Here is a 12201-nt window from a genome sequence, read left to right as displayed (position 1 = left end):
TTTAATTCTTTAAGACATGTTTGGATTGGGGGTAATATATTAAGAGGTAATGAAAATCAAACTTGAAAATACATAAGCAATTAAAAGTGTTGTTGTAGAAGACAAAGTGTTTACAATTGAAATAAGATAGTTGTGCCATGAGGAAAAGAGAGAGATGGAGGAATTATTATTCTCATAATGAGGGTAATAGTTACCCACCTTCCCCCCTAGTGTAACTATTACCCTCAAAATGAGGGTATTAATTTCTCTGCTTCATCTCATACCACACCATTACTATATAATTTTCCGTATAATCACATCATCACTATCTCCTTCTTTCCTATGTTCACTTTCATTTTCCTTAATTTGACTTTTATTACCCTAGTAATACATTTCTCTCAAGCCAAACATGCCCTAAAAGTGAGAAGATCAACGGAACTGTTCCTTATGAATAATAGGACTGTGCGCGGACGATTCTACCCTTAGTCTAGGGTCTGTTTTACGATTTTTCCATTTTTGCTTTGCCCCCATTTCCTTTCCTTCTCACCTTGACTTTCTCTCTCCTCTATTGTAGCATGTGCTCTGAGATCTCTCACTTCCATTGAAGCGTGCTTTGAGATTTTTATGGTACTTACAGTGTTTTACCATGAACAATTTTTTTTTTTTTTTTTTTTTTTTTTGGCACTACTCAAGGTACATAGAATTGCTAACACCATTAGAGGTTATACGATAAACAATGCAAAAAAAAAAACAATATTCATGGTAGAACCGCTAATGATGTTAGCGATTTTACCATAATAGTTTTTTTATTTTTTATTTTTTACAAATTTGTCATTTGATATACAACTCATGTTTACAAGGTGATAAATCGGTCAACACTCCTATAAATTAGACTTATTAGTCTTATATATGAGGTATTATTATCAATACAACAAATTATGGAGAATAAACTTTTTTAGACATTTTGTGAGAAAATACCTAATAAAGCCTAAATTTTGTAAGAAACTACTTAATAAAAAAAAAAATTGTTATAAGAAACTACCTAATAAAAGATAAAATGTTGTAATATACTACCTTTGACCGAAATTCCACTGTTGCCTTAATTTTAGAATGTTGATCCACCTTAGAACACCCCCAAAACCACCGTGAGGGTTGGTTTCAAGGTGGTAAGGTTATTTTCGGGGTGGTTGGAGGATATTCTGAGTTGGTGAGGGTAGATTAGTGCTTCGGGATTGTGGTTTTTAGGGTTAGAGGTGGTGGTTTTGGGGTTGTTTAGATGTAGTGGAGACGATATCAAACAAGTTGTGTTAGTTTTGGGAATGAAAGCGGTGGTTTTGGGAGTGTTTTGAGGTCGATCAACAGTGAAAATTCGGTATAAGTAGTATTTTACAACACTTTACCTTTTCTTATGTAGTTTTTACAACATTTTACCTTTATTAGGTAGTTTATTACAACATTTTTTTTATTAGGTAGTTTCTCGCAAAATATGGATTTTATTAGGTAGTTTTTGACAAAAAGTCCAACTTTTTAAAAATCTCATACAATAGCATTATAATATAAGGAATCTCATTTGCAAATGAGATTGATAGTGTTCTTATTATTATTGTTATTTATTATTAGGAAAATTTATTAAAAACCATCTTATAAAAGACAAATTTTGTTAAAAATCATCTTATAAATTTTTTTTTGTCAAAGCACACCTATTTAATTTTTTTTTTTTGTAAAGTCCCACGATTCCGACCTTTGACTGTATTTCCCGGCATTGACTTGCACGTGTGGCCTCCCCTTTCTTATTTTTTCCCCTTTTCCTTCCATTCTTTCCTCTGTGTGCTTCTCAATTCTCATCCCCTTTTCCCAATTAAAACTTCACCATTGAAGCTCAGATAACCAGCTCAGATCTTGCTCATGAAAATCGCATCAAAAGCAAACGGAGAAGCATTTCAGGCAAGTAATCCTACTTCTCCACCTTAATTCCAGAAGACAAAAATTGATGAAACTTAGATTCACACAAATCAATTGTTCTTTGAAGAGAAAGTAGTAATCTGGATTTCAATTGTTAAACATCAAGTACAAATTGGAGTTTACCAGCATCAGAAGTAGATAAATATTGGGATAGAGAAGAGCCATTTCGCTTGTTAGGGTTCCGGCGACGAGCAGAGGAGCAAGAAATTGGGATGACGGAGCTTTTGGGTTGCCATTGATGTTGTAGTTGAGGTTGGAGTATGGAGTATGAGACTGAGGGAGGTTGGGGTAATGGCGGAGTAAGGTTGCGGAGTTTGCCGCCATCGGAGATGGAGGAGAGAGAATGCGAAGGTCGGTTAGTTGTTGCAGTGGTGTGGGAAAGAGGTTAAAGGGTAAAGAAAAGGGGGAGTTTAATTAGTAGAGGTCAACGCCGGAAACTCAGTCAATGGTCGGAATCCGGCGAGTGGTGGGACTTAACAAAATTTTTTTTTTTAAACAGGTGTGATTTGACAAAAAAAAAATTTATAAGATGGTTTTTAACAAAATCTGTTTTTTATAAGATGGTTTTTAACAAATTTTCCTTATTATTAATTCATGCTAAAAAGCGTCTTTTCACATTTTACAACATTATAAATGCTATGTGATTATTGGAAAGCTATTGTAATATCCAAATTAGTAAAAGTTTTATCCGGGTCATAAAGACTCATATACATTAACATTGGAGGACATATCGATCACTAGTGTCATGAAAATGGTTCTTCAGTCTCATGGATGCTTCATATATAGCTTCTTTCGGAGCAAAGGCGCTAATTCGAATGAACTCTTCGCCTTTGTAACCAAATCCTCTGCCTGGAACTGTTAATATATGTGTTTTCTCAAGTATCTCATTAAATATGTCCCATGATTTCGAGCCTGGAAAATGTACCCATAGATATGGTGCATTTCTACCACCATACACTTTTAATCCGAATGATGTAAATAATTCTACCATCATTTCCGCATTGGTCATGTAATAATTGATTGTAGAGCGTAAGGCCTACATTAGAAATAAAAGGTGTTAGTACGTAAGCTTAATTTAAAACAAATATGTGATCATCTTGTCACGCTGGATGTTATATCATGTCAAGAGGCCAACTCGATCAACTAAAAGTCTAAACTGATGGTTGAAAACTCGTATAATTTAATCAAAATTAAAAAAATGACGTAAAGAAACCTTGTAACCATGAGGAGAAAGGCAAGCTAATCCACCAGCTTGAGCAACGTTAGAGGCACCATTAAAACAAGTGCATACGATACGATTATAATCATGGATAACAGGGAAGCCATTTGAAATTTTGAATAGCATAGATTTTTAGGAACTACTGTCCATCCTAATCTAACTCCTGTAAATCCAGCAAACTTTGAGAAAGAAGATACTTCTATTGCAACCTGCATAACATCATACTTCTAAAATTAGTCAATTCAAAATAAACATGACATCAATTTATAAAGTTATTTGTAAACAACTCTCTAATATAAATGGTTTGTTTAACAAAGATATTTTGAATAATTTAATAATTAGTTGTATATCAAATATATATATAGTCTAATCATATATATATATATAACTAAACTTTTAGCCAGGTTACGAAACAGCGACACTTGACGTTCCAACTTTTCGTTAAGTGTTGCGTCACGTTGGATAGATATACATAGTTTAGAATTCTATTTGGATAGCATTTTCAGATAAAACTGTTAGTTTAGAGTTTTATTTTCGATAAAATACCAATATTTCAGATGTACAAATTGAATTATAATTTTATTCAAAAAATTATTAGATTATAATGCTCAAAATTTATCATATAAATTTATTTTTTATATCATAATATTTTTTTGAAGCGAACGAAGTAGTTCAAAGCGTAAAACATCCATTTATAATATATACTAATCGGTTAAAATAATATACTTCACAATCTAATAGAAATTTTTATGCAATGTAGACCTGTCAATTAGGATCGGGTCATGAGTCATCTCGAATTGAGTCACTTCAGGTCATGAGTCGAGAAATGTTCAACCATTGCCCAAAGTTTTGGGTTCGGGTCAACCCAACGGGCTTTGAACATTTATTTTATTTAATTTATTTTTTGCTAATTTTTTATATATTTTTTTAATGTATTAAATCGAACATTTACACCAACATTATTATTAGTCATTACATGCTTACTAGATATCAAATCGTCACAAAATCACATCAATTTCTAACTAATTTTGTATCAATGATATATTTTAAAATTTGATATATAGATTAAAATTTTATCTTAAAATTCAATAAACAACCCGGACATCGCACGGGGCACAAAACTATTCTCAATTTAAATTGATTATTTGCAAAAGCTAGTAGCAATAATATTGACTCCGTCTTATACAAAATTGTACTCAAAACTAGATAATCTGATTTTGGCCTAAATGAAAACCGACCCAATTGTCAAATAGATAGTTCCTACAATTATCATGACTATAAATTGATACATTTTCCATTCACATAAATTGTATTCCAAAGTCTAAATTGGACACATTCATTTATTACATAAAAAAAATAATAAATAAATATAAAATAAAATAAAATAAAACATAAAATAAAATAAAATTGACCATACCTAAAAATTAGTTTGATAGAAAAATCAATATTTTTCTTGATAGTAGACCCAAATTCGGTTTAACTAGATTTTACCCACCCTATAGACCACATTTCCTTAAGAAGGACTTTCAATCAATTATTTTACATACATGGACTATTATATACAGATATATTGACTTAAACCGAACAGTCTATTTGTCACCTTAAAAATGAACAATAAAATTTAAAATAAAGAGAGTAATACAAACAAACCTCATTAGCACCGGGTATTTCGAAGATCGATCGAGGGCTATCATCCATGATATAAGTAGCATAAGCAGAATCATAAATGATGATTGAGCCATTATTCTTTGCAAAATCAACAAGCTGCTCTAATTCCTTTCTAGAGGCAGCATAGCCTGTTGGATTATTAGGAGAGCAAAAGAAAATGACATTTGTTCTTGGGGTGTTGTTTAAATCTGGAAAGAAATTGTTATCAGGTCCACAACTCATGTACACTATGCTATTGTACTTCCCAGTTCTTTCTTGATAATTGCCTGCTTGGCCCATTATTACACTTGAATCCACATAGGCCTGGTCCACAAAATAGAGTTAGAGATATAATAATCATGTATTCCGTAATTACGAGTAATTATATATTCCGTGTCAGACGAAAATAAATAATAAAAAAAACCTTGGTTTAATTATTCACCTCTAGACACTAGTGGAGGGTGTTGATAGTGGAATCTAATTCAACACGACTTACTTTGGGGGGTTGGAAGGGAAGGGTAGACTGAATTATATTTGTTCCAGACTCATTTTTTTCACAAATAATGAGCTATAAAATGTTAAACAATCCATTTGAATTCTACTTATTCAAGCTGAATCCTTAATTAACACTATTGTATGCATGTTGCAAGCAAGACAAGATAATAAGATAATACATGACCCTTCTCATATTTGCTCTTAATAACTCTATCGTTTATAAGGCTATGCACAGAGAGTATGGAATAGCCCATGTGGTTAGAGATTCTCTCCCTGTTCTATGAGATCTTGCGATAAATTCTCACCCATCCTTATGCCACTCTTTTACCAAAAAAAAAAATTAAAAAAAAAAAATGCCTGTCCACAAGCAAGTAATAATTGGATCGTTATATTAAATAAAAAAATCATGTTAGAAAACAGTTACCGGAAATGTAGGGTCTTGTACGGCTACACTTATATTGGATCCCAACAGCATCTATATCACCATCAACAACAAAAAGGCAGAGTCAGTGTGTCAATCAAGAAACAATTTGTTCAATAAGTTGAGAAAAACATGGAGTAATAAGGCTTTTTTTTTTTTTATAAGAACCAAAAATATAGTGATGTAGACGAAATTCAATCATAAGAAAATTTTCGTGATTTTAACCGGCCAAACCGGATTCCACACATTATGAAGCATTGTACTGCGTAGTATATTGAATACCTGTAGCCTAGAAATGTCACATTGTGCTCCATCCGATACGAAAATTTCATCACTCGTAATACCCGTATTTTTGTAAAACGTTTCAGCAATTGCCTTCTTCAACTCCTGTCATATACGAAATATGTCCAATCATAATTGGTATTATTTCTAGAGGAAAAAAAAATTTGAAAAGATGATTTATCATATGATTTACATGTATCATAATCTAAACACCAATTGAAAAAATAAGTACCGTATTGCCTTGTTCTGCTCCGTAGCCACTATAACCTTCAGTAGTTGCTAAATCTTGCGCATACTGAAATAAGGAAATTAATTTTATGTGTTACGAAAATGGAAAAAAACTGAGTGAGTCGGACTCACGGTGATTTCAATATATCTCACATTGCATAAATAATCTAATATCCGATATTAGATTATTAGATTATTAATGTCAAACATTAGATTTATTTCTCATGTTAGATTATTAATATCAAATACTAGATTATTAATGTTAGATATTAGATTATTAATTTTAGATATATTGGACTCACTGTAAGTTCGGTTTCACGCTAAAGTTTCTCTGTGAAAATTGTGTATGTTTAATGTAATAATATATATGAACCATATTACCGATCATAACATAAAAACTATATAACATGATTAGAAAATTTTGTGGTAATTAATTACTAGTACAATAACTGAAATGCTATATACTTCGTATATAATTACCTGAGACATTACTGAAGAAATAATGTATGGAATAGGTTGAGTTGTGTCGCCTACTCCGAGTCTAATCAATTTTGCATGGGGATACTTCTTTATATGCTCCATCTCTCGCATGCATATCTATGTTATGTATCAACAACCAGATAAGGGATGTCAATAAGCCGATGCTTTCATGATCAACTCGTGATGAGTAATTAAACGTGGTCAAAACTCGATTATTTGCTAAACCAAATTAAACATGACGAAGATAAATGAGTTTATTTTAAAATTTTACTGCAGAATATCCCTGGGTTTTAAAACTTAGATTATTTGCTGACATGAAATAACGTCCTATGTGTTATACTAACTTTTTAGACTTAACAAAAAGGTTTGTATTGTGGCATTAAAGTAGAAAGGTCTTGGCAAAGGTTAAATTGGAGTCTTGATCGAGTTAAGAGTCAATTTGTGATTTAAATATAATTATTGGCATAAAAAATAAAAAAAAAAATAAAAAAAATTAAAAAAAAATAATTTAAAATAAATAATTAAATATATTTTAAATTAATTTGGGGGGTGAAGTGATAATTTGATTGAGTGTTAGAAGAAGGCTTGAAATTATTACTTCATTACTTGTATATGTTACAGGAAAGCTGACGTAGCATATATAAGAAGAAAGTGTTAAGATAAAACTGCGCTAATATTGCTCTTAACTTGCTCAAACATTAAGTGTTCCATTTAAACTTTGGTATTTCATCCCTAAACCACAAAGATCTAAGGTGGGCATATAAAAAAATATATAAATAAAATATAATAAAAAAGAAATTATGTATACATGTAATAATTGTTCATTAGAACATCCCAAAGTACAAAATATTCTTCTATAAAAGTGATAATAAAGCAGTACGTACCTCTGGAAACAAATAATTGTCACGTAAATTCTCCATATTGGTATTGCGGGGTACTTTAGTCCACAAGTTTGTGATTGTTGCTGCATTTCAATGAATTCGTATGAGTAACATATTATTATTATTATTGTTATTATTATTATAATAATTATTATTATTATTATTATCCACAAATTAATTAAGTAATAAATAAAATTATCAATTCTAACAAAATGACAGGAAAATTTGCAAATTGCAGCTATTCAAAGTTTGTATTTTGCAAATTGCAGCCATTTAAAAAAAAAAAATTGTAAATTGCAGCCCAAAAGTTCTTATAAATTGTAAATTACAGCCCGATTCAACTTTTTCATCGGTTTACATGTCGAAAAATCTTCGTTTAAGGTTTTAGGGGTCATTTTAGCCTTTATGGTCCCGAATTGAGCTCTGAATTAGCAAAAAAATAACGTAAGTGTCTCTTTTTTACGGTTTTTCACAAATCGATACATTTTTGTTACGCAAAATGAGGCACTTGCGTTATTTTTTTGCTAATTCCGAGCTCAATTCGGACCCTTAATTGCTAAAATGGCCCCTAAAACCTTAATAGAAGATTTTTCGACTTGTAAACCGATGAAAAAGTTAAATCGGGCTGCAATTTACAATTTATACGAACTTTTGGGCTGCAATTTGCAATTTTTTTTAAATGACTGCAATTTGCAAAATACGAACTTTAAATGGCTGCAATTTGCAAATTTTCCAAAATGAGAAGATAAATTACCGTAACGTTTCATGGAGCCACACTTGCCATGCTTGGCGCTTTTTGATTTTAATAGAAAGCTGCACATTTGAACATGGATAAATAGAAGATCATATGCCATGAAATAAATTTTTACAACTTAAGAAAAATGTTAATTATACCCACCAGAGCAGAAAAAAAAGAAAATCTCTCAAATTGTCGTACCTTGACCTATTTGTTGTGTCGCGAACTCACCGTAATGTGTCACGCCACAAATAAGCCTTATAAATTTTATGGTAAGACCAAAGGGGTATGGATTTGAAGTGAAAAGCAGTATCATTACTCTACAACCTCAAATTGGAACATGTACACAATACAATAGAAGTTATTTTTGCTTAATTTCTTATTAAGAGCTTACCTAAATGAGAAAATAAGTAATTAAATATCTCAATTACAATATATGTACCATACAAATATTGAAATATGCAATCAGTTGTACAATCCAAGTTAGTCACTTAAATGTTAAAACTAAAACCTCATTGGCATGTCTTTTTTAAATATAAGATAAATTAACATGACACTTGGACCTTGGTTCACTAAAATCATATTATTAGCAAGGCACTAGGATTGATCTAACCCGCTTGACTTGTTCGATGGGTACTCGTACCAAAAGAAGTTGCAATTTATGGAAATTTTGAATGATTAGCATCAACAAATTGATATGAATAATTAATTTTTCATGCCTTTTGTGAATTCTTGCTCTTGAGGAAGTTAAGCAGTCTGAATTCTCACTTTTTTTTATTTTCAATTAGAAACAACTAATCCATCTGTAAACACGTGATGTTGAAGGTCAACCAAACAAGCTAAGTAATTATTAATTCAACAATTTTGAGCTACAACACTTTGATTTAATATATACACTATTTTTCATCAGCACAAGTACATGCTTTTCTTAGATTCTTAACATTTATCATGCTCTAAATCTCTGCTAAAATAAATCAAATTACACAAATTAAATCTAAGTAGTATATATTATTGTGAATGACAAAAACATACATAGAGATAAATGAACTACCTTGGGTTGGTGACTTTACAATGCATCAACGCTTGATAAGGCATGCAAGATTTGGTTTGCGATGAGAGGGAGATTTGATAAAACATGATTAGAAAATCAAAAGATTTGTTTTATAAAATGCTTAGTATAAGGTACTCCGTACTATTATGAAGGGTCGGTTATACAAATATACAATAATCCTATGCTTTGAAGAATGAAGTAAAGTTTCTAAACATATTTATACTATTCAATTCAAAGCATATACCTAATATGCATAAAGTTAAACAAAAAATTCCATCTTTCTTACTAGCGTGCCATATAGTTTCAGTCCACTTTCCTTGTAAGTTTACATGCATTTCCATGAGAAATTTCATTAATGTTCTTGTACAGTTTTTTTTTGTAGTGCAACATTTTGACCGGTGATATTTAATTTGTCAATACATACGCAACCTTAATTATTAATATTTGTAACTGTATAATATTATAATTTAAACATATATAAGTATTTGGTTTTTAGATCTTTGTAAAAATTTAAGTCAAATCAATATAAAATAAATAAATTATGCAAAAAAATTAAAGTGTTACACTTAAAAAAAAATCGAGCAAGTGTTTTTTTTTAATTAGTCTCATACTCTCATGTAGCTAAATTTACTTTGGCCCCACTAATTGATACTTTGTGCATCCCCTTCCAGGCGTCCAGTCTCAATCTAGTTATCTAGTATACCTATCCCACACACAATGCAAACCCTCCATAGGTGTACATCCACGTCTTTTTTTTCAACAAAATTAATGCTTTTTTTTAAAGGAAAAAAAAAAAAAAATTCAAACTCTTTTTTTTAGTATCTACATAAATGGTTCCTTTTTTTTTTTTTTTTCAACAAAATTAATGCTTTTTTTAAAAGGAAAAAAATTCAACAAAATTTTTTTTTTTTAAAAAAATTCAAACTCTTACTTGTTACAATTCAACAGACACTTAGAAATGTTAAAATATTAAGTTTAATTTATATACTTTCATACTCTGTCCGTTGTTTTTAGACTAGCTACTCAGTTACTACAGCAACAAAAGTCAAGTACTCAAAAGGGAACCATTTATGTAGAAACTTTTGCTTTTAAAAAAAGAGAGATATCAATAATAAGAGAATAAACAACAATAATTCGTGTCACAAAAAATAGGATGGAAGATGTTAAAATATGAATAAGAGGTTGACATAATTGGAAGGAACATTTGTCAAAAAAAATCTTTTAGATGCACCATTTTACCAAAAAAGAAACCTTTTTAAAGCTAGCTTTTTGACAAAAAACAAAAAGGCCGGATTGTGATGATTTTTTTATTTTTGCTGAAGACAACCAAGTGCCTCTAAGTCACTTAATTAACCTCTGATTTATTCTAATTACCTTCTAACACCCACTTAACCATTTAATAATTCAATTAAATTTTAAAAAATAAAAACAAAAACCATCACCCTACACAACCACCCCACCCTTCCCCTTCCTTTGCAGCAACCCTCCTCTCCTATGCCGCCTAAAACCCCTAATCCCCGACGACCCACCTTCACTGTTGGTCGACCCCCCTTTTTCCCTTACCCCTAGCCCGATGCATCCTCCACGTCCCTTCGAACTTATAACTCTCATTTCTCCCTCAAACACTCTCAATTACATTACCAAAATTTGCTAAGCTAGGATCTTTTTGGAAGCTTCATATCAAGTTTTCCCACACAATCAATGTATTTTTACTTTCATTTTATTTTATAATCTGCTCAAATTTGCGATTATTTTGTTCGAAAACCCTAAAAATAAAAATCGATTTGGGGGGTTTTAATTTTGTGCATCTTGCTTGCAATTGATATTTGTTTTGGCTTTGATTATGTATGTATGTGATGCTAGGATAATTTATATTAGAAGCAAATTACAATTGATTTGGACTTGATTTGAGCATGTTTGAGCTAATTAATTAGAGCTAAAAATTTAAAATTGCTCACTTAAAGTGGTTGCCGGCAGGGATACAAAGGAAAAGGAGGGTCGATCGGCAGTGGAAATAGGTCGTTGGGGTGGTGGGATCTGGGCGGCAGGTTCGATAGGGGAGGGGGTGGTTGGCTGGTGGTTGGAAGATGGTAGTTTTTTTAATTAAATAGATTTAAATATTAAATAAATAGGTGAGTTAAAGAGTGATTAGAAGAAAGAAAAGGAAATTATACACTAATTAAGTAAATTAGATAGCAATTCAATTAGGTAAACAGGTTTATCCTTGCAGCAAAAAAAAAAAAAAATAAAATGAAGGTGGTGGTTTTTTTAACCAAAAAACTTTTAAAAGATTTTTTTAATTTATATATTACAAAATGGTGTTTTTAAAAGAATTTGATTTTGACAAATTTTCCTAATTGGACTTAAATAAAAGTGAGTAAAAACTTAAAAAAAAAACGGAAGAAATTTAAAAAGGAAAATAAAAAAAGTGCAGCCCGTCTTGTGTGTGTCTGGCCATATCACGTGGTCAGTTGACCAGTTATAAAATAAGAAAGTAACCTCGATAATACTGACAAGTAACCCTATAAGGCCCCGCTCTTTAGAGCTGCTCTGCTCTGCTGAGCCCTGCTCTACTTAGATCAAATCTGCTCTGCTCAAAAGAAATCTGCTCTGCTGTGCTCTATTTTCAAATAATAATTAATAATATTGAATAATAATAATTAATATTGTATTGTTGATAATAATTTATTATTTTAAATAATTATAATAATTAATAATATTAAAAATAATTATAATAATTATTAATATTAATAATAATTATAAATAATAATTATAATAATTATTAATATTAATATTAATAATAATTAATATTTATTATTC

General features: G+C 30.7%; 1 pseudogene across 1 annotated transcript; it reads right to left on the bottom strand.

Moving 5' to 3' along the window:
* Nucleotides 1-2635: 2635 nt before the first annotated feature.
* On the bottom strand, nucleotides 2636-9550 carry LOC145585119 (aminotransferase ALD1, chloroplastic-like; annotated as a pseudogene). The gene is made up of 10 exons (XR_014100565.1): nucleotides 9382-9550; nucleotides 8349-8407; nucleotides 7598-7677; nucleotides 6714-6830; nucleotides 6238-6300; nucleotides 6006-6110; nucleotides 5727-5777; nucleotides 4811-5131; nucleotides 3155-3369; nucleotides 2636-2977 (listed from the first exon to the last, which is right to left on the bottom strand). The product of XR_014100565.1 is annotated as an aminotransferase ALD1, chloroplastic-like (transcript).
* Between the last annotated feature and the right edge of the window lie 2651 nt (nucleotides 9551-12201).

The sequence above is a fragment of the Chenopodium album genome, chromosome 16 (assembly GCF_948465745.1).
Source record: "Chenopodium album chromosome 16, dcCheAlbu1.1, whole genome shotgun sequence".
NCBI lineage: Eukaryota > Viridiplantae > Streptophyta > Magnoliopsida > Caryophyllales > Amaranthaceae > Chenopodium > Chenopodium album.
Note: the sequence above shows the minus strand (reverse complement) of the source record. Positions and strands in the feature narration are given on the sequence as shown.